Source organism: Petromyzon marinus, chromosome 19, assembly GCF_048934315.1.
Source record: "Petromyzon marinus isolate PM22_M1 ecotype Great Lakes invasive population chromosome 19, UKy_Petmar_22M1.pri1.0, whole genome shotgun sequence".
Lineage (NCBI taxonomy): Eukaryota > Metazoa > Chordata > Hyperoartia > Petromyzontiformes > Petromyzontidae > Petromyzon > Petromyzon marinus.
In genome coordinates this window covers 8,940,795-8,964,815 of record NC_133685.1, presented here as the reverse complement: position 1 = coordinate 8,964,815, position 24,021 = coordinate 8,940,795, and the positions used below count along the sequence as shown (strand labels likewise).

Below are 24,021 nucleotides of genomic sequence, written 5' to 3'. Positions count from 1 at the left end.
ATACCTTAAAATGACTCAATTGGAATTACACACAGCAGCAGCAACATCGCCTCCCTATTCAAGGCAACTGGCCAGGACCCATCTGAAAAGGAGTTTTGAGACTCAGTTAAATTTTAATGGTTAACACAAACAGAATAATATTATATGAACTCCGTCCCGTGCTTAAAGAAGTGCCACCCACGTTTATATTTTTGCCTCACCCTTATGCTAATCAAGCCCCGCCCTACTTTACTCAAGCCCCTCCCTTATAACCAAGCTCCGCCCCTACGTAACACGCCCCCGCCCAGTGCTTAAACAAGCCCCACCTCTAAATTTTGATTTAAAGCTGTCGTGACTGCAGGGATTCATAGTCGTGGTTCTTTCGGTGACTTTACCGAAAGAACCGAGAATATAAGCCCCACCTCGTTACCCCAAGCCCCGCCCTCTATATACATAAAAACCGCCCACAAGTCGCCAAGCCCCGCCCCATCCCAATCAATCCCCGCCCACAATCGGCAAGCCCCCGCCCCATCCCAGTCAAGCCTCGTCCCCTGCATTTAACAGGAGTCCCCGCCCACTATAAGCGAGGCCCCGCCCCCGAACGGGTCAAGGGCGCCGCCCTCCCAGCACGGCTGCGAGTTCCATCAGCTGATGCGCGCTACGCCAGTGTTGTTGTTGCTGCTGCTACGGCCGATACCACCACCGTCAGGAGCACCGTGCGCGCGTTTGTGAAGTAGGAGATGCAGCAGGCTCCCCCTTCCTCCTCCTCCTCCTCCACACACTCTTCACCGTGAAGTGAAGAAGGTACGTGCCACGAACAACCCGCGCTTATAACGATACCGGCTTTGCGCTTACAGGGCTGCAAGGGATTGGATAAAGTCTGCTACGGGGGATGTGTGTGTGTGTGGGGGTCTTCTTCATTCGTTGTGTTTACACTGGGCAGGGTTTAGGACTGCGCTGTTGTGCTTTTGAATGTTGTTGTTGTAGTGTTACTGTCCGCGTGTTGTTTGCTGTGAATTCACCCGAGCCGAAGGGATATTTCGTTTTTAACCGTGCACAATAATTTCGTCTCTGGCTTTAAATTCATACGCAATGCAGCGATCCGACCTTATATATATTTAACGCGTACGCGACCTTACGCTGCTCGAAATGCAGACAGCGGCATAGACCATGTGAGCAGACAGATGTAAGTTTTATTTCATTATTTTTTCACCGGCTTGAGTGTATCACGCACGCACGCGCTGTGGTAGCGGGGGGCTCCCGAGTTTCCAACACATCTCACGTGTACATTGTGGCAGCGGTTTGCGTCTGTCTCGCGTTCTATCGTGCGGTGTTCACGCCGGCGTGAATTGGCGTGAGATAACCACGATCAACAACCCAACACAGGTGCGGATGGAGCGCAACACGCGGCATCCGGATGCAATTCCGCATGGGATTATGGCCAACGTAGTGAATACGATACAAAAAAAGCAATACAGATGTCATTCAGTGGATTCACTCACGTAGGCCCCGGGGCACTCAACGCAGCAGTGAATACGACAACAACACTTATAATAATTCATCAGATTCGCGCAATGAGCGGGTGGTTGTTCAGTCACGATCGTTAGACATGCCCTTCTTACGTTTGTCCAGCAGTCTTTGCATTTTGTTTTGTCCACCCCTAAATCGTGCCGTTGTATAGGAGCAGGAGCAGCAGCACCTCGCTGTGCACGGGAGCTCTCCTGTAACGCATTCTAGCAGCAATATCGAGCGGCTCTAACTCGGCTGTGAGCAGGACCACTGCGGGGGGTGACACACACGTAGATGACGGTGCCCCCTAGGTACAACAAAAACACCGCAACGGTGCTCTCTGTACATGATTAACTACCTACCTAACTACTACCAGCGGTGTAACCTGTGTGGCAATGGACCCGTGACGGCATTGCGGTGTGCGATTAACAGCTGGCTCGCAGTTGGTAGCATTTTCGCGTGAGCGACATGAGTCTTCGGGGGGTTAATCATCATCATCATCGTCGTCGTCGTTGTGGCCCTTTGTCAATCCACTGCTGGATGAAGGGGGCCTCTCTCTTCGCGCGCCGCGGTGGGGTCCGCGCACGGAGGGTCGTTTTGAGTTTCGCCATACTTCACCACGCCGGTCACTGCGCATCGACCACGATTCGGGCGTGGGTGGGCGAGTAGCGGCGTTGGGTGGTGGGGGTGGGGGGGGATTCGGTCCACAGCCCCGTGCGGACAACATCACTCGCCGCTCTCGTTGTTCAGTGAAGCCGTGGCCAGGAGTCCAACTTCGGGTGGGTTCGTGCGGGTTTTGGTGGTGCAGTGCGCTAAACCGCCGCATCCACGGCTCTATCCGCCACGCGAGCAAAGGGCTACATCGCCATTAATATGAAACGCGGTTGGTGTGTGCGGTGCGTGGTGCGTGGTGGTGGTGGCGGAGCGTTCGTGCGTGGTGGCGATGATCGGGGGGCTCTCGGCGGCTCCGGAGGGAATGATGCTGCTGATGCTGCTGCTGCTGCCCTTGACGTGGCTCCTGTGAGTTGACGTCACCCCCCCCCCCCTTCTGGCGTTTCTGTGCTGCGCTGCGCTGCGCAATATCCCCCGGCGGTGCATGCGTCTCAACAGCCAGCATCTCCCTCCTCCCTCCCTCTCTCTCCCCTCCCTCTCTCTCCCCTCCCTCCCTCTCCCCTCCCTCCCTCTCTCTCCCCTCCCTCTCCCCTCTCTCTCTGTCTGCCTCTCGTTGTCTGTGGCTCGTCCAGCCACTCGACTGTTCGAGCTGATTAATCAATCGCTGCCGTGTCGCCCGCCGTTCATTGCTCACGCCGGGGGTGGGCAGCGAGCAAATTGGGAACCACGTGGCCCCGTTGTTCAACTCTGCAGTCGCGCCGGTGGCACCATCAGTAATGATGACATCTCCCACGTGTGTGTGTGCGCGTGCGTGGGAGGTGAGGGCCATTGACCACGTGGTGCACGTGGGAGATGAGGGCCATTGGCCACGTGGTGCACGTGGGAGATGAGGACCATTGGCCATGCGGTGTGTGTGGGAGGTGAGGGTCATTGACCACGTGGTGCACGTGGGAGATGAGGGCCATTGGCCACGTGGTGCACGTGGGAGATGAGGACCATTGGCCATGCGGTGTGTGTGGGAGATGAGGGCCATTAGCCATGTGGTGATGCAACGCGGTGCAGAGTTTACGGGGCGGCGAGAAGGAGCCGCAAGGAGGGCGTTCGGCTGAGTCTCCCATGAGGTCATCGTGCGTCCCTCCATTCCGTTGGCTACATGGCTACGTACGGTGCGAAAAAAGTAAAATGTACATACGCGTTACTTTAATAGTGACTGCAGAATTAGGAAAGTAACTATTCATTGGATTCACGGTGATTTGTTTGAAATATTGCCCGCGTTCTAAATTGCATTATATTCCAATTTAAAAACCGAGCGTCAGAAAACAGGTTTTTAAAATACAATTTTCATCAGTCCCCATGGTGCAAACTACAGTCTCCAGCGCTTATTATTACACCCCCTCTCTCGTCTCTCTGTGTGCTATGAAGAAGGACCATTGTCCGAAACGTCGCCTATTACTCTATATTATTGACGTAATGTTTTGAGGTGGGTATTTTTTTGTTATTCATAATTGTGCTTGTGCAACGCAGCAGCAGCAGCAGGGACGGCGTCACCAAATAATTTGTCTGAATGTGGCCAGGGTTGTTGCTCGGCCGCTTTGAGTTGCTGACCAGCAAGCGTGACGGGGATTTGAGGCTACGCTCTATGAAAGCGGAGAGGTTTGATGTGTGCGAGTGTGTCATCCATAATCTATGCAGTATTATATAGCCACTACAGCACCTGTAAGTGTGAGTCAAAATGGGGGGGGGGGGGGAGGCTTTCCATTGAATTTATCCATTGCATTTCCTGTCTATATGCAAACCGGCCAGGTGGCTCATCGGCAGAGTGAGCAGCTCACAATCGACGTAAGTTCAACTCCCGTTTGGCGTTGACTCAGCCCATCATCCATTTTGGGGTGCATAAAATAAATATACCATTTTGTGGGCACGTCGGCAGTGGTTATTCTGTGAAGCCCTCCCCATAGGCATTTGTTATTTCCATGGCTGGCTAAGGGCTGCAAGACAGGAGATGACTACCACTACTACCTCAGTGCTCATTTGAGCAGGACGTTACATTGACTTAATAATAATAGACGTTTGTGACCCGAGTTCACTTCCAGTGGTGAATATCTGAACTGGTCCTAGGCCTCACCTTGGTCAACTTGGCCATACGTCAATTGGCTAAGTACGGTGCGAAAGAAGTTCAACATACATACAGTACTAGGGAGACGAAGGCAGCTGAACACAGTACTTTTTTGAGTGCTATATCGGCCTTAATACGTTCTCACGAGCAGCACTTCCCCGTCAGTCGAAATGTCTATAGGGGGATCTATATAAAGGGTAAATAGCTCTGTCTCTGAATGGGGGAGGGGGGTGGTATGACAACTCTCTGTGTATGTGTGTATGATGAACCTCTTTCGCGCCGTACGTAGCCAACCACGCTACTCTGAAGTGCGTGGTGGTGAATGAAACCATAGGACAGTATACAATTGTGTTGCTTACAGGAACTTATTCTGGTGAAAACTTGCCAAATTTATCAAAGCGTTTCCCAAAACTAAAAATCCAGCGCTAAAATAATTAGCCTTGCCGTTTTCCTCTCCTGAATGACATAAAGTACACATGGATTTTACACGTGCTTGCGTGTTGCTGGTTTTCCAGCCTGCACTATCATTCTCTTGCCATGGGGTTGTCTCGTCATTTACAGATTCGATTGTTGTTGGCGTGAGCCGAGCTAACGGGCCCCATAGCCACGCTCATGGGCCCCATCGTGTGCAAGCGGGAACTCCAAATGTATATGGTGTCCAGAGGCAGACTTTACAACTTAGCGCATTGGTGACCATACAGTGCTGATGAGTCCTCATGAAGACGAAAATCGTAATAAAGGTTTTTGGGTTAGATCGCGTAAGTATAAATGTTGTGTCATACCCCTCCACCACCCGACACAGCCAGTCAGGTTTGTCACGTAAACAACGTGCCAATTCGTTTACTACTTCAGCCCACTGGTGTGTTGGAGAGTAAATCCGCAACATTTACAATTTGAGTAGTACGACGTTTCGCTGGTAATTACATCAACCAGCATCATCGGGCGATTTGCCAGAATCGTGAAGCCATCCACCTGCTTCCGGTCTTAAATATAGCGGGACGACGTCATCACTGAATCCATCAGACGAAAACCGGTTTGCAGTTCCACCTCTGCATCATCACTGCTGCTGTCAGCTGAGTCACATTTGTTCAAACTTATTTGATGGTGACCTAAGACAAAAGACCACAATGCACTTCCTCTGGAACTTCCAGTTTTTGCATAATGCGGAGGCTGAGTTACCTTTGCACGATTTGTGTTGTTTTGAAAAAGGTATGACCAAGGTACGCGTGGCTTCCCTCCCTCTCCTGATGACATCATTCCACGTGACTTCATCTTGTGACGTCACGCCCCCTGTGACGTCATCCGGTTGTGCTCATAGAAACGTAACGTGCCGTCGTCGCTATTTCAATTACCTCCCGAGGGCAAACGCGTGCTCTAAAGCGGTCCGCGATCCATCCATAGGGGCGGCAGGATGGCTCGGTGCTAGTACTCGTGCCTGGCAGCAAGTAGCGTCTGGGTTCGATTCCCAGACCCGGGCAAGTTTATTTCTGTGGGCAGGTGTGTATGTTCTCCCCCCATTGTGCTGCATGCATTTCCTCCAGGTTCTCTGCTTTCCTCCCATGGCCACAACGAATACATTCCTTGTAACCCGGCGGTGGCCAAACATCCCGATGCTGAAATTGGTAGGATCTCTCCTGACAAAAGTCTTGAGACTCTGCGATCTTTTTCATGGGTAAACGAGCATAATCATGAAATTATAATGTGTTTTTTTTATTGCTACGGCGTTTGTGTGTGTTGTCTGCGCTGCGGGGAGCAGTCACGCACAGTGGTTAGCGCACTGCGCTCCAAACCCGCCGAGCCGAGTTTGATTCCCGCTCACGACCAATATATAAACTGGGCCTGGGCCTGGGCCTCTCCTAGGTCGACTCGGCCTTAAATGAGTACCTGGTGCGATGTGTCAACATCGCCACTGGTGCTGGCCACCCCCTCGTGTGCCGTGCTGGCCTTCATATGTGCTCGCTAACAGCACCTGCCCCGAGATTATGTCAGGGCGATACGGTGGGATCTTTGTGCAGTGGCGTTCAATTCCTTGCCAGGCACAAAAGCAGTGACAAGCTGGCACGTGAATACCCGGTGCTCTGTGCAAATTAACACCTCGTGCTGTGTGTAAACATCAATACACTGCAGTACATCAATTGTAGGGGAACAACAGTGACATGTGCAACAAAATCCATTGTTCTGTACATCCGCCTTCACCAACCCGTGCGGTGAAGTATGGTCAAACAATCCTCGCAGCTCGTAAAGGCGCGGAGAGGCCCTCATCCAGCACTGGGGCTGGCAAACAGGCTGCACGTGTGCACGATTGCTGTGCCACTCTCACTTCTAGCTGTGTCACCACCCTCACTTCTAGCTGTGTCACCACCCTCACTTCTAGCTGTGTCACCACCCTCACTTCTAGCTGTGTCACCACCCTCACTTGTAGCTGTGTCACCACCCTCACTGCTAGCTGTGTCACCACCCTCACTTCTAGCTGTGTCACCCTCACTTCTAGCTGTGTCACCACCCTCACTTGTAGCTGTGTCACCACCCTCACTTCTAGCTGTGTCACCCTCACTTCTAGCTGTGTCACCACCCTCACTTCTAGCTGTGTCACCCTCACTTCCAGCTGTGTCACCACCCTCACTGCTAGCTGTGTCACCACCCTCACTGCTAGCTGTGTCACTCTCACTGGTAGCTGTGTCACCACCCTCACTTCTAGCTGTGTCACCCTCACTTCTAGCTGTGTCACCACCCTCACTGCTAGCTGTGTCACCACCCTCACTTCTAGCTGTGTCACCCTCACTTCTAGCTGTGTCACCACCCTCACTTCTAGCTGTGTCACCACCCTCACTTCTAGCTGTGTCACCACTCTCACTGCTAGCTGTGTCACCCTCACTTCTAGCTGTGTCACCACCCTCACTTCTAGCTGTGTCACCACCCTCACTTCTAGCTGTCACCACCCTCACATCTAGCTGTGTCACTCTCACTGCTAGCTGTGTCACTCTCACTTCTAGATGTGTCACCACCCTCACTTATAGCTGTGTCACCACCCTCACTGCTAGCTGTGTCACCACCCTCACTTCTAGCTGTGTCACCACCCTCACTTCTAGCTGTCACCACCCTCACTTCTAGCTGTGTCACCACCCTCACTTCTAGCTGTGTCACCACCCTCACTTCTAGCTGTCACCACCCTCACTGCTAGCTGTGTCACTCTCACTGCTAGCTGTGTCACTCTCACTTCTAGCTTTGTCACCACCCTCACTTCTAGCTGTGTCACCACCCTCACTTCTAGCTGTGTCACCACCCTCACTTCTAGCTGTCACCACCCTCACTTCTAGCTGTGTCACCCTCACTTCTAGCTGTGTCACCCTCACTTCTAGCTGTGTCACTCTCACTTCTAGCTGTGTCACCACCCTCACTTCTAGCTGTGTCACCCTCACTTCTAGCTGTGTCACCACCCTCACTTCTAGCTGTGTCACCACCCTCACTTCTAGCTGTGTCACTCTCACTTCTAGCTGTGTCACCACCCTCACTTCTAGCTGTGTCACTCTCACTGCTAGCTGTGTCACCACCCTCACTTCTAGCTGTGTCACCACCCTGCTAGCTGTGTCACCCTCACTTCTAGCTGTGTCACCCTCACTGCTAGCTGTGTCACCACCCTTCTAGCTGTGTCACCACCCTCACTTCTAGCTGTGTCACCACCCTCACTTCTAGCTGTCACCACCCTCACTTCTAGCTGTGTCACCCTCACTTCTAGATGTGTCACCCTCACTTCTAGCTGTGTCACTCTCACTTCTAGCTGTGTCACCACCCTCACTTCTAGCTGTGTCACCCTCACTTCTAGCTGTGTCACCCTCACTTCTAGCTGTGTCACCACCCTCACTTCTAGCTGTGTCACCACCCTCACTTCTAGCTGTGTCACTCTCACTTCTAGCTGTGTCACTCTCACTTCTAGCTGTGTCACCACCCTCACTTCTAGCTGTGTCACCCTCACTTCCAGCTGTGTCACTCTCACTGCTAGCTGTGTCATCACCCTCACTTCTAGCTGTGTCACCACCCTGCTAGCTGTGTCACCCTCACTTCTAGCTGTGTCACCCTCACTTCCAGCTGTGTCACTCTCACTTCTAGCTGTGTCACCACTCTCACTTCTAGCTGTGTCACCACCCTCACTGCTAGCTGTGTCACCACCCTCACTTCTAGCTGTGTCACCACCCTCACTTCTAGCTGTGTCACTCTCACTTCTAGCTGTGTCACCACCCTCACTGCTAGCTGTGTCACCACCCTCACTGCTAGCTGTGTCACCACCCTCACTTCTAGCTGTGTCACCCTCACTTGTAGCTGTGTCACCACCCTCACTTCTAGCTGTGTCACTCTCACTTCTAGCTGTGTCACCACCCTCACTTCTAGCTGTGTCACCCTCACTTCTAGCTGTGTCACTCTCACTTCTAGCTGTGTCACCACCCTCACTTCTAGCTGTGTCAACCACCCTCACTGCTAGCTGTGTCACTCTCACTTCTAGCTGTGTCACCACCCTCACTTCTAGCTGTGTCACCACCCTCACTGCTAGCTGTGTCACCACCCTCACTGCTAGCTGTGTCACCACCCTCACTTCTAGCTGTGTCACTCTCACTTCTAGCTGTGTCACCACCCTCACTTCTAGCTGTGTCACCACCCTCACTTGTAGCTGTGTCACCACCCTCACTTCTAGCTGTGTCACCCTCACTTCTAGCTGTGTCACCCTCACTTCTCTCTGTGTCACTCTCACTGCTAGCTGTGTCACCACCCTCACTTGTAGCTGTCACCACCCTCACTTCTAGCTGTGTCACCCTCACTTCTAGCTGTGTCACCCTCACTTCTAGCTGTGTCACCACCCTAACTTCTAGCTGTGTCACCACCCTCACTTCTAGCTGTGTCACCACCCTCACTTCTAGCTGTGTCACCACCCTCACATCTAGCTGTGTCACCACCCTCACTGCTAGCTGTGTCACCACCCTCACTGCTAGCTGTGTCACCACCCTCACTTCTAGCTGTGTCACCACCCTCACATCTAGCTGTGTCACCACCCTCACTTCTAGCTGTGTCACCACCCTCACTTCTAGCTGTGTCACCACCCTCACTTCTAGCTGTGTTACCACCCTCACTTCTAGCTGTGTCACCCTCACTTCTAGCTGTGTCACCACCCTCACTTCTTGCTGTGTCACCACCCTCACTTCTAGCTGTGTCACCACCCTCACTTCTAGCTGTGTCACCACCCTCACTTCTAGCTGTGTCACTCTCACTGCTAGCTGTGTCACCACTCTCACTTCTAGCTGTGTCACCACCCTCACTTCTAGCTGTGTCACCACCCTCACTTCTAGCTGTGTCACTCTCACTTCTAGCTGTGTCACCACCCTCACTTCTAGCTGTGTCACCACCTTCACTTCTAGCTGTGTCACCACCCTCACTGCTAGCTGTGTCACCCTCACTTCTAGCTGTGTCACCCTCACTTCTAGCTGTGTCACCACCCTCACTGCTAGCTGTGTCACCACCCTCACTTCTAGCTGTGTCACCACCCTCACTTCTAGCTGTGTCACTCTCACTGCTAGCTGTGTCACCACCCTCACTTCTAGCTGTGCCACCCTTAGTTTGTGGTGAAAAAAGCCCTTTCCCCGATATTCTGTCAGATTAAACAGGGGATCTTTCCGTGTTTGCTCATGCGCGCCTGTGTGTGTGTGGAGGCTTGGGAATCTTTGTCTCTATGTAGTTTTTTTTATATATACATCGGTGTAGAGTAAACGCTCTCCATTCGCGAGGGTTTTACGTTCTTGAAAACGCTCGCAAAAGCAGGAATTCCCGAATGCAGAAACCTCGTTCCAATGGGGAAAATTGTGTTACGTTCCTGGTACGAGTGAACATGGGGTGGGGGGGGGGCGGAATGGTAAATGTTTAATAACAATGACGACAATAAACAAATAATACATTTTTTAAGAACAATGTATATGTGTGAAAGTGAGAAATCCAATATTGTCTGTATTTCTTGACTTAAAGCTTTCGTGATTGCAGGAGGGTCTTTCGGTAAAGCCACGTAGATAGAGAAAAAAAATCACGACTTTTCGATCGCAACACAAGCAATCGTCTTCAGGTGAAGACGATTGCTGAGATGTTTTTTTAAATTATTTTTCTATTTACGTGGCTTTACCGAAAGACCAATAGAATATTGTCTGTATTTCATGATTGGTTATATACGAGTGTAAAGTTGGGAGTGCAAGCTCATCTGCGTGTGGTGGTGAATTTTGTTTTTATTACTTACTGTCATTGTCAGTCCACTGCTGGATGACGCTTTTCCCACATCATTTCGGTCCTGTGGGTTGTTTGGCCATACTTCCCCACACTGGTCAGTGCGCATCGGTGAAACGGGTGTACAGGACTGGTTCAGACGTCGCTCTCCACTGATGTTAGCCGTGGCTGGGAATCGACCTCGGGTCTCTTGGTTCGTGCTTCATTACGCTATGACTAGCGTCAGAGTGATCCCCACCCCCATGCGTCCAACGACAAACTCGGTGTCTACCTGCTCGTACGTGCAAGGGGGCAACACTCGATTCCTTTGGTGGCCTTGGGACAGCGGAGACACTTACACATTCCCGTGGCGGGGGTCAGTCTCTCCATACGCCGCGATGGTGAGATGTTAACTACTTCGCCTGGTATACAGGAGGTCGTGGTTTCGATCCTGACCCTGACGACGCCTGTAATATATGGAGGTTGCATGTTTTCCCCGTGGTCACGTGGATTTTTCTCGGGGTCCTCCGGCTTTCCCTTCCATACTTTGAAACCTGCGCTTCGAGGATATGGCTGCTTTAAATTTCCAAACGATCAGACACTCCGTCGCGCTATCATTTGTTTGCAGGTCACTTCTAAACAAAGAGCTGTATCGCTCAGTGGGCCTTAGCTGGTAAACTAAAAAAATAGTAACAAAAAAATAGTAATTCAATAGCCACCGTCGGCTTGGCAATAAAGGTGGTACTCATTTGCATCAACCCCAGAGGGACGATGGGCTGATCCATCCCTCAACCAGGATTTGAACTTGCAACCTTCCAATGGTGCGTTGAATGCCACAGCTAGAGCGCCACCCAGCGAATATAACAATAATTTGAAAACTCATGGAAGCATCATCATCATCATCTGTGGTCTATCCACTGCTGGATGAAGACCTCCTCGTGACGTACGTACGCATGTGTGTTGAACTTATTTCGCACTGTGCGTAGCCAAACCGTGCTCACCTGCACGGCCCTGCGATGCCAACAGTCCGCCTGGGTGCCTTGGCGTGAAACCAGCTCATCGTGCCGTCTCTGCGCGTGACCTCGTGCAGCGTGTTCAGCGTGTCGTTCCACACAGCTTGTTTGCGAGCAGTACGGCAATCGTCTGTGCAGTAATCCACGTTGTCGAGGGTTGGGATACTCCCGCAGCCATCCCGGTAGGTGACGCGCGGTCCCACAGTGGCGTAGCAACAAAACGCCCTTGACAAGGCCGTTACAAAATGAGACTTGAAAAATGAAAATTATGGTAGCGACTTAATACGTAGGCTTTCGGGGAAAAAAAAATATTTCTCCACCAATCCTGGCTGTCGCCTGATGATGCTGGTTTTAATTACTGGCGAAACGTTGTGCTCGAAATGTCAACGTTGTGGGTTTACTCTCCAAAACACCAGTGTGCTCTTCTAGTCACGAATTGGCATGTTTTGTTTACGTGACAAACCTTACGCATTGGCTCTGTCGGTTGGTGGTGGATTTAACAAAACATTTATATTTATGCGATCTAACCCAAAAACCTCTTCTGGATATGGCAGCGACTATATACTATTGGGGCATCGCACGCGCAATGCCGCCCGGGATAACATTGTACCTTTCGTTGTCGCAGGCGCAGATCATTTTCGGCTGCTGCTTGGCAGGGCCATCGTTAAAAGCGTGGGCGCGGGTGCTCTTAAACGGCAACGTGATTCATCTGTGTGGCAGGGGCTCTGGGGTGGAGGGCACCGTCGAGACGCCACGGGCCGCTGGACATGCCCTCTCGTCGTGCACCAATGGGGGGGGGGGGGCGTGGGGGGCTTTATTGGCGGCTATAATCATTGATTATTGCAAAGGTCGTGATTACATCTCAGCGCCGCCTTTTTGATGTGTGGCGCTCGCGGTGAGAACGCTTCGCTTGCAGCCCGGCGAAGGTTGCGAGATCAAAAAGGCGGTCGAGATTTGACGAGGCGGCACATTTGGCCCACGTGGGTTTAGTCCCCTGTTTATTCTGGTTAGGGTCTCTAACGATTTGATGAGAATCAGAATCTGTATTTATACTGCAGGAATTCGATGAGCTATTAAGGTCTTTTTCACAGATGTTCAGTACAAATTATATGTGGCGGGTTTTCACAAAGGCCAAGCCCATAATAGCATCACAACGTTGTACTAGAATTTTATTCACATTGGAGCATCTCTTCGGTGGTGAGATTATGGTGTCTGCCTCGCCTGGTATACAGGAGGTCATTGGGTTTGATCCCAGCCCTGATGCCTGCTGTGTATTTGGAGTTTGCATGTTTCTCTCCCCGTGGTCATGTGGATTTTTCTCCGGGTCCTCCAGTTTTTCCCCTTCACAATTATAATCAAAACGCGATTATATTATTTGGCTGCTATAAATATTCACGCGATAAGCCACTTCGTTGAGCTATCATTTGTGGCCAGGTTGCCTCTGAAAAAAAGCTGACTGGTTGGTGGGCTTTACCTGGTCAAATAAAAATTGTTTAAATAATTTTAAATAGTTGAACAGTGCCCCCTTACCCGCACAGATACGGAACGGATAGACAATGAATGTACCGACCTTATGAATGCGTCGACGCTTATACCCGTGTGGCATGGTGGTGAGAGCGCTTGACTAAAACCTGGTCCCGAGTGCACTTGACCCATCGGCCCTTGAGTCTTGATAAAAAAAAATTCGCAACGCTATTTCCTTTTGGAAGTCAAGAGTGGCCATCCAAAGATCAACTCATAGGAATGGGAAAGTTCCACAGTGGCTCTGACGCAGATGAACGCTGCAGAGGTGACGATAATTTGCTCGTAAAGTCGTGTCCTTTCACCAAATCGTGCGCTTCCAGATGCGCTTCTGCGGCCGTCTGGAACGCTCTTCCTTCCAGTGGCTTCCCGATATTAGAAAGCCACTGGAGCTATGCACTTTGAAATTATCTACATTGAAAACTAATTTCTTTAAAACAGCTCTTTGTGTTTAGTTTGTCGTCCTTCCCCCGCACCTCCAATTAGCCCAGTTGGCTACGTACGGTGCGAAAGAAGTTCAACATACACACATGCATACATGTAAAAAAAAGCTACATTTTCGAACTCCGAGTGTTGTGCCGGAGAGCAGCCCTGGAAGATGGCAACCCAGAACTACTTTTGAAATCGGTCCTGCGGTGCTTGACCCCGCAATGTGGAATTTCCACGGCTGGCTCAAAGCCGGCAATGGATGTGAGCACTCGCTCGGGCCTACGTCTTTTGCACAGTAGAACGGTGACGCTCAACACGGGGGGGGGGGGGGGCAATGGGGGCTTTGAGTGTTTCGCGCACAGATATTTACTGCAGTTTTTTGTCATTAAATCGGAATTATTCATCCGAAGCGCTAGCAATCGGTGACTAAGTCTACATCACTCAAGGGGCTCTATAAAGCCAGTGGGGGGGGGTGGGGGGGATGGGTTTGATTTCGTCAGTGTGTAGGGCACCATTCTGCTTTGGCTGGGCCCTGTGCCAATGCAATATCCGCTGAGTCTGTGCCACTCTTCCTTTAAACTCAAGGACAGCCACAGTGCTGTTGTGGCACTTTTGTCACGCGCGCGATGAATGCGGGGGTGGGTGGTGGTGGGGGTGATTGTAAAGCCCACACGACGTTAGCTCGTGGAGCTAATCTCATTTTCGAGGCAACTGAGCCGGCCCAGCTGACATCCTCGATTTGAATTTGGCTTTGGCTTTCAGCCTTTTTTTTATTAAATCAGGTTTCGGGGAAGTCGATTGGAGGTGTGAGGATTCGTTGACTCGTTTTACGAATATGCATTGTACGTCTCGACGTACTTTTTGTCGGTCATTATTATTACACGTTTTTATTTAACTCGCTCTGTCTGTTGTATCCTCAACTCTGTTGTTGCATCCTCAAATCTTGTAACGCTATTTTAACCCACTTTAATATATTCTATAATTAAAATGATATATTTTTAACAATATTTTTAACATGTTATGTTTCGGCTTCGGTCTAATTGTCCACGCTCAACTGACGTTGGCTGTAAATCACCACGGTCCTCTTTACGTTATGGCAAGCTTCTGGGTCACTTCCTGGAGTCGTGGAGTTCTTCCATTACTAGTACGGTACATTTCGTTAAAGCGTATTTTAAAAAAAGTGTTTTTTATATTACTTATTTTTTGTTCCGTTCGTATATGTGTTGTATCTAATTGGGTCACATGACAACCCCTGCAAGCATTAGTGGCCACTACATTCACGAGACTGTAAAATAAATATATGCGTATCCAGTATTCTTCATATCAATTTTGTCTGTCACTTTAATTTAGCATACAGTCTTCTAGTTCTAATCGTTAATGGTTTTGGTTTGATTGCCAAGCAACAAACGCTCGTTGCAGGGAATAGCAAACGGTACATGCGAGACACGTTTGTCGATAGTTGAGTGACGTCAGTCGAAGTTCTATGATGTCAACTTTTGGGAGACGCTCTGAAGCTATTTGTCGCCACACCACCACGGACCGCGAGAGTCCCGAATGGAGATTTCTTTGTCTCGACACGTGACTGACAGTGCGCAATCCAAACATACATTTTGAGAACAAAAACACATTCCTGCGGACGGAGCTGGTAGGAACGTTGGGTTGCTCGGTCAATGGCCAGGGTCAACGGCGGCACCACGTGGTGTATTCCGCACTATACGCCCGACTGTGAGGGCGGGCACAAGCCGGCGTGAGTAGGTTAAACGTTGAGTTTTATAAGGGCACCACGGGGTGACCAGCCCCTCCCCACCCAACCCCACCCCTCCCACCCCCCACCCAGCACCACCCTCCCCACCCAGCCCCTCCCTCCCCACCCAGCCCCTCCCCACCCTCCCCTCTCCACCCAGCCCCACCCCTCCCATTTTTGGATGCACGACGGACGGACGGAAACAATAGTCCCCTGTGGGCTGGTGTAACCAGGAGGTTCCTACCAGTAAAAAACAATTCAATAAACAAACTCTTAAAGTTTGCCACCGTGGCCTCCCATAGCCTGGGGTTGTCACCTCTGGGGTATCATCACGTGACAAAGAATACCTCACAACACCGGAAGAAGGGAGAATGACATGTGAATTCAGTGTCTTGGGTAGTGTATCATTATTATTTCTACCACGCAACTAATAAACAGTCATTAGAAGCTTGCAACATTTTCTCAACTGCCAGCAACCTCTGTATTGTCCGGTGTGCTAAGGGGCTGTCCATAAATGACGTCACGCACCTAGGGGGGAGGGTCAGACATTTGTGACGATGTGTGACGAGAGGGGGGGGGGTAAGAAATGTGACGTCACATCAAAATGCTCAACTTTAAATAAATATAGACAACACGTTCTACTTAATTAAATAGACTTTTTTATATAAATGTTTTCTCCTACAACATCAGAGTGCAGTGGCACATTAAATACGCACTACAATGACAATAGTTTAAGCGATTTGAAGCATGTTTTTTTTTTGGGGGGGGGGAGGGGGCAGAGCTTTGTGACGTCATATATGAGGGGGGTCTGACTTTTTGTGACACCGTGTGACGGGGGTCAAAACTCATCCAAAACCGCGTGACGTCATTTATGGACGGCCCATAGCCATTGACACCACGGCAGAATCCCGATGTTAGATTCTGACTTGTTTATCACAACGATGCCAGTTTTTAACACGTAGCATTCTGAGTAATGACGTGGGGGGGCCGGGTTCGTGGATCGCACAAGGGACGGAGTCGCAATGCATTAGACACCTGCTGAGCCACAGGATTACCTGTGTGCGAAAGAATGCGTCCGCGTGCAGAATTGTCAATATTCCTGCCTCTTAACACGCAGGTTTTCTCAAGGCACTCCAGTCTTCATCCACAAGTACTAATTAACGGGACCTTTGTTTTTGTTTTTGCCAGTATAAAAGTATGGAAACATAAGAATAGGTTTCACCCTTTCTGGCAATAAAACAGGTACTCTTTGGTTCTTTCGGTAAAGTCACGTAGGTAGAAAAAAATAATCTATCACGACGTTTCGATCGCCACACAAGCAACCGTCTTCAGGTGGGAGAGACGACCGCTCGTGTGGCGATCGAAACGTCGTGATCTATTAATATTTTTCTACCGACGTGGCTTTACCGAAAGAACCAAAGACTGTGGATTCCTGCAAGTCACGAAAGCTTCAAATCAAGAATAAAACAGGTGTTAGGTAGCTGCTCACCCCGCGCTATCTATAAATGCCCTGATAGTGGCATTGGCCTTGTGCTGTTCGCCTTGTGGCGTCCTCTGGTCTGACACTGGTGAGACTAGGCCCTAAAGAAGGCGGTCTCTGGTGTAGGCCAATCAGTTTCAAAGACAATGCGTATATAACTATCAGAGCATGTTTGTTTGCATGTTCACCACACGTACGTGTGGTTAATGCGAACTTTATACTGGTAGGAACCTCCTGGTTACACCAGCAGCCCACAGGGGATTATTGTGTCCGTCCGTCCGTCGTGCATCCAAAAATGTGAGGGGTGGGGCTGGGTGGAGAGGGGAGGGTGGGGAGGGGCTGGGTGGGGAGGGGCTGGGTGGGGAGGGTGGGGAGGGGCTGGGTGGGGAGGGGCTGGGTGGGGAGGGAGGGTGGGGAGGGGCTGGGTGGGGAGGGTGGGGTGGGAGGGATGGGGCTGGGTGGGGAGGGGGGCTGGTCACCCCGTGGTGCCCTTATGAAACTCAACGTTTAACCTACTCACGCCGGCTTGTGCGCGCCCTCACAGTCGGGAATATTGTGCGGAATACACCACGTGGTGCCGCCGTTGGCCCTGGCCATTGACCGAGCAACCCAACGTTCCTACCAGCTCCCTCCGCAGGAGAATGTGTTTCCTTGGAAAACGTTTCTATTTGGTGTTTGAACATCTGAACACGTCCAGTTTGATTTCCAGAAAGAGTAAAACCTATTTTTTTTTAAAAGTACAAATTACTTTGCGCTCAGTTACACACAAGGTGCTTGCGACAAATGAACCACGACACCCTTCTGATCTCGTAAAGGAGCATAAACCGTCACGCGAACTTCGGTCATCATAGCAGCGGCTCTTTGGCTGCTGGGCCATCAAACATCTACGGTCACTGCTGCATCGAGCGCTTGCAGATGCGCTTCTGCGGCCGTCTGGAACGGTGTCCCTTTTCCGATATTAGGAAGCCACTGGAGCTATGCACTTTTAAATAATCTAGATTGAAAACTAATTTCTTTGGAACTGCCCTTTGTGTTTAGTTTGTTGCCATTCCTCCGCACCTCCGACGAGCACCGTTGGCCATGTACGGCGCGGAAGAAATTTCAACATGCAGAAAATACTTCTTAAAGTCATCGGCCAAACTGAGTTCAGAGCCACCTTCATCGGTAAGCAGTGCACATTTGTGATTGCAGCAAGGGACATTTCTTTGCTAGTGCGGTGCACGCTTTATCGACCCCAGTGGGATTATGGGCCGAGTCAACGCGCCCCCTGACCAGGATTTGAACTCTCAATCCCCCCAATTGCGAGCTGCGAGCTCCACCGCTGAGCCACCTGGACGGCTACGTGGTAATGATTGTTTTTTGTTTGTACTCATTGCTACCCACAGCCTGTATAGCAATGTTATATTCCACACAATGTATAATTTGCATGCACAAGTCAGTAAAGCTGCCCCGCCCCCTCTTCCTCCTCCTCCTCCTGTGTCCTGCACGTGTTCCCCACCCACCGCCACCTCCTGTTCCTGACTACATCCTCGATAATAGCGCGCTTGTGATCCAGATGCAGACTCTCAATCCCCCCAATTGCGAGCTGCGAGCTCCACCAGATGCAGGCTTTGTGACTTGGGCTGTGCGTTGAGCACCCCTCCCCCCCCCCGCCACCTCGTCCCCGTGCTGCTGTTGGGCATCGCCGTTAAATTGAAAAATCCGTTCGGAAATTTCGCAGGGCGGTGTATCCGCCGTCGTGTGTCGTGAGAGCGGCTGTCGCGAGCTGCTCGCTCCACCGCTGAGCCACCTGGACGGCTACGTGGTAATGATTGTGGCTTTTTTTGGGTGTCGGAGGACGGCCGTCGTGGAAGCAAATAAATGAATGCAATTCTCGAAAAGACCACTTCCAAATAAATCCTTCGAATTTACCTTTTTTTTGTTTTTAATCGAGGATGAGCTCTCACACACACCCTCTGCAATGGATTCTGCCACAGTGGTCCAATGGTTAGCTACACCGCCCTTGCAACCCAGAGGTCGCTGGTTCACTTCCATCTCCCGGCACGGCAGTCGATATAATTACAAGGAGTTATTTTTTTGAAATACGACCCCTCCCCCGTCACCTCTTGTCCACTTAGCAGTATAAACGTGAGCGCCGCAGTCGATCGTCAGGTCACGCAGGGGTGGGGCAAAGTGTGGGCACTCCCACCTCTTCCATGGCGTCTGGCCAGCGTGGAAGATAACAGAAAACAGTCCAAGAAGGGCTCTCTGTGGCTCCCGCTAGTGGAGGTCCTTGCGCAAGCAGTGGCTTGAGTGGGCAATTGCTCCCGCCCTCCCACTTGGCTGTGCGCATTGCCGGGGGGACGGCTGCCCAGAGGACCCCCCCCCCCCCCTTGCCGAGCCTTCCCCTCCTGCGTCACCGGTGCGTCCGGTCGATGCTGACCGGTCGATGCTGACCGGTCGATGCTGACCGGTCGATGCTGACCGGTCGATGCTGACCGGTCGATGCTGACCGGTCGATGCTGACCGGTCGATGCTGACCGGTCGATGCTGACCGGCCGATGCTGACCGGTCGATGCTGACCGGTCGATGCTGACCGGTCGATGCTGACCGGTCGATGCTGACCGGTCGATGCTGACCGGCCGATGCTGACCGGTCGATGCTGACCGGCCGATGCTGACCGGTCGATGCTGACCGGCCGATGCTGACCGGCCGATGCTGACCGGCCGATGCTGACCGGTCGATGCTGACCGGTCGATGCTGACCGGTGGACGTGCGGGCCAAGTCCACGGCGCCGCCGCCTTGCAGGCATCCTGGGAAACGATTCAACTTTTGTTTTTAACGTTGCCAGGTAAGGCCCGCCGAGTGAGCTGGTGCCTTGTCGGAAGTGACCTGGCTATCGCATACGATAGCTCATCCGAAGCGGCTTCTCACGTGGGAATCCACGGCAGCCAAAATACCTTCGTGGAAACAACGGCCGCTCTGCTGGCCCAGCGCGCTGCCGGGGGGCATTGCCCTTCTGCTACGCTATGGGACGATCGCTTGGAGCCTCGCGAGCTAAATTGCCCACTCTACTTCCTCCGCCGCGTCGCTCCAGGAGGAGTGGCTGGGTTGGGGCCACGCGGCGTGCGGTGGGGGCAAGGTAGGGAGCCCCTCACGGACGCTGACGTCGATCGACGTCCAAAGACGTTTCTCACGCCTGGGGACGGGAGCTGCCTTCGGCATCGGTGACCCCCTCCTCGCCCCATCTCTGAAGCTACGCCCGCCGCGTTGTACATCAACATCGCAAAACATTTAAGCGTCGCAAACGGTGTCTCCCTGCTCACATCCATTTTGTGACCCTTCAAACCGGTGGTAGATATTCCACATTCCTTACGGCAGACGCCAGTTTGTGGATAGGGAAAACACCGTTGACCTCCCTTAAAGTGATACTCGATTGATCGACCTCGGTAGGATGATGGGCTTCGTTGAACTCCAATGAGACATTTGTGAGAATGAATGAAGCTCTGATTGTGAGTCGAGTCTTCTCATGCTGGCGCCACCAGCGCAGTTTTTGCTCCACGGTGCAAAATAACTCCCCCCCCCCCCCCCGCATTGCACTAACATGGAGTGTGGGTGGTGCCCCTCTCCACTGGCCACGCTGAGCCAGTGATGTAAATTCCACATTTTTCACGTCAACGTGGAAATCCCGCACGCGCGCACGGTACACGTACAGCGCCTTTGTCGGCGCACTGCTGGATGAGGGCCTCCCTATACCAGTGTGGGTTGTGCCCGGGAGCTAAGCAGGTTCCAGCCTGGATAGTGCTTTAGATGGTCGACCACGATGCTTTATGGGCGGCAGAGGGCAGTGAGGCTCAGCCCACTGTTGCTTTGGTAGCGAGAGGTGCTCCATCCAGCAGCGAACTGACAAAACGGTCCGTACATTGCACGCTCGCATAATTGGATACTCGCGCGCTATTGGAGGAGGAAAGAAAAACCGGGCGCTTTAAAGTGGCCGTGATATATGCGGGTACGTTTAAATTTAGAGCCGCATTAAAACATATTTTCCGTTGGCTCGTTGTTCCGCGATCGGGGAACTCAATCCGAGCCATGCGGGGGCCCCTCAATAATTCAGGCCGAGTGCTAAGTGCATCAGCCACCCTCGCCCACACAGCCTTGGAGCGGGGCGGGGGGGGGGGGCAGCGGCAGACGCGGCACAAACCCAGCACCCCCCACGCGGTGACGATTCCGCGAACACACGGCGAGAGGTGCGATGCCACAGCAGCAGCAGCAGCAGCGGTTGGGCCGCTATCCAGTTGCATCATCACAACAGTATTGATCCCCCAGCAATGTGGCAGGCTGAAATCAACATCGCTAGACGGTGATGACATTAATAGAAACCACTGCGGAGTCCAGCGTGCGGTAGCTCGCCGCTTCTCACAGGATGGGGTCCCGCCCGTCACGGTGGGTTTCAGATTCTCCTCCACATGCTGGGCACCATAGACTAAGTTTGAGTTCATTTTTTTTTTTTTGGCCAGGTGAGCACCCGGACGCATTAGTCGTGTCAATAAGGGCGAGACGATTTCTGCTGTGTGTCTAATCCCAATTGAGTAATTTGCGGACCATTTTGGAAATTTGGAAAAATGTGGACCCCGATGGCGGCACGAGACGGCCTACTCTCGCGGACGGCGCCGAGGGAACCTAACGACGCCCGCTCTTCAAAGTGTCAGCCTCTCCCTCGAGCGCGCGTGGCTAACGCGCGACCGCTGGCCCACGTCGCCATCCAATCGCGGAGGTTGCTGGCTCGGGGCCACGCGGCCTGTGGTGGGGGAAGGCGGGGAGCTAAGGAACCTTCACGGACGCTGAAGTCGATCGACGTCAGTAGACATTCCCACGTCCAGAGGCGGAAGCTGCGCTCGCCAACGGTGACCCCCCCCCCCCATCCCTGAAGCTGTGAACGTCATCGGTTACCCCCCCCCCATCCCTGAAGCTTCGCTCGCCAACGGTGACCCCCCCCCCCCATCCCTGAAGCTTCGCTCGCCACGTCGTCCCCTCGAAATATTTGACGGCCTATTCTTGCGAACGACATCAAGGGATCTTTTCACGTCCGCTCGATTTGAACCGCTCCGACGGGCGCGCTATCGCTGGGCCCCAACGCCATCACTGAGCCGCTCCCAACGTGCACTGCACGCTGCGACTCAGCTGGGAGTGTTGAGCGGAGGTGGAAGACCCCAGCGTGGCTGCCAGTTTCGCTTCCTTCTGTTCTTAGAACGCTTTCCTCCCATATTGGGGGGTCACGATATCTCGTGAAGGTGAACCACCGCAAACCGAACTTTAGAGTTAAGTTTCGCGGTTACTTGGGACTTTTGCCCCAATGAAAACCGGGCAAATTTGGTCAAAGGGTTGGCCACGTATTTTTTTTAAAGATGCAGACGAGCGCCGAAAGCGCTGCCTGGGTGTCCCGACCCTGCTGGTCGAGGCGCGCCCTCCAGGGTAGAGCTGCTATCCGAATCCCGTGGTCTCACTGCAGCCTACGGTTGATTGGGGGAGAACCACCTTGGTGACTACTATGATGATGACGAGGATGATTGTGCAGCGATTTAAAAAAAAAAATATCCGAGGACATACACTTGCAAAGAATTACATTACCGATCAGCACGGTTGGCTATGTACGGTGCGAAAGAAGTTCCGCTTAAATACATAATCCATTACGTCGTGCATTCGTGCGTAGCGTTATTTTTTTTCCTATTTATCATGAACGAAGCTCCGGGCTCATTGTGCTGGACCGGCCAGAGGCGAGGTGTGTCTGTGTGGGTGCAAATAACAGCCATCATTTTGGGTTCCATTTCCCTTTTGTAAAATAAAAAATAAAACTGCCAACGAAGTGAATCGCCAACAGGGGGATTACACCTCAAACACGCATTAACGAACGGCACGTCAACTAATGTGATAATTTAACCAATGTGTGAAGCGTCAGTAGTGTATTGATACAGTAATGCACACAGTGCGGCACACTTTAATTTAATGTGTTGCAGAGAGGCGCTCTGGCAAAAAAAAACATAACACCGCCCCTACTGCGTTTTAGAATTGTTTAATTGGAGAAAAGTGGTAATTTCATGCAATTTAGTTTTTGCTTACGATGTATACCCTCACCCACAATCAGCCTATAGCAACTGTTGCTGCGATATGCAGGAAGAAGACGCCTTAGCATCCGCTTCCTTGAGCCTTGAGCAAACCATGCTGACCAGCGCGTGGGTGATGTGGGCGACGTGGGTGATGTGGGTGATGTGGGTGACGTGGGTGACGTGGGTGATGTGGGTGATGTGGGCGACGTGGGTGACGGGGGCGACGTGGGTGACGGGGGCGACGGGGGCGACGTGGGCGACGTGGGTGATGTGGGTGATGTGGGTGACGTGGGTGACGTGGGTGATGTGGGTGATGTGGGCGACGTGGGTGACGGGGGCGACGTGGGCGACGTGGGTGATGTGGGTGATGTGGGTGACGTGGGTGACGTGGGTGATGTGGGTGATGTGGGCGACGTGGGTGACGGGGGCGACGTGGGTGACGGGGGCGACGTGGGCGACGTGGGTGATGTGGGTGATGTGGGCGACGTGGGTGACGTGGGTGACGTGGGTGACGTGGGTGACGTGGGTGATGTGGGTGACGTGGGTGATGTGGGTGATGTGGGCGACGTGGGTGACGGGGGCGACGTGGGTGATGTGGGTGACGTGGGTGATGTGGGCGACGTGGGTGACGTGGGTGATGTGGGTGACGTGGGTGACGTGGGTGACGTGGGTGACGTGGGTGATGTGGGTGACGTGGGTGACGTGGGTGATGTGGGTGACGTGGGTGATGTGGGCGACGTGGGTGACGTGGGTGATGTGGGCGACGTGGGTGATGTGGGTGACGTGGGTGATGTGGGTGACGTGGGTGATGTGGGCGCTATTGCAGTGTTTCTCAAACTCTTTCAGGCCCGCGGACCATTCAGCCGATGCACACATTGCCATAGAGCACCCAGCCCCCCCCCCCCCAATCCTGGTGACAAAACGCATTCACTTCTCTCTCTCAATACCAGTTACTGGTACGAAATGGTTCGTATTACCAGAACATAAAAATAACTTTTTTATTTTTAAACGCAGCGATCAGGAGTTTTTATTTCTTAGAGGAGGTGGGGGGGGGGGGGTGCGTTTAGATCTTAGGGTTAGTTTTATCAGGGTAGTATACCTTACTTCATTTTTATATTAGTTATCATGAGCAAAATATGAATCATTGTCCTAAACAAAAGGCATAAATATTCTGTGGGTCTTTCGGTAAAGCCACGTAGATGGAAAAATAAATAAAAAATCACGACGGTTCCGATCGCAACACAAGCAAGCGTCTTCACCTGAAAGACCCATAGAATATGTATTCCTGCTGCCGCGAAAGC

The 24,021-nt window shown here is 52.1% G+C and overlaps 1 protein-coding gene across 1 annotated transcript in view; it reads left to right on the top strand.

Annotated features, from left to right (window-relative positions):
• Positions 1-576: 576 nt before the first annotated feature.
• LOC116943868 (oxysterol-binding protein-related protein 6-like) overlaps positions 577-24,021 on the top strand; it is a 205,864-nt gene continuing 182,419 nt past the window's right edge. The window contains exon 1 of the mRNA XM_032957146.2: positions 577-783. The gene's annotated coding sequence lies outside the window, so the exon portion shown is untranslated. The remainder of the gene's footprint in view (positions 784-24,021) is intronic.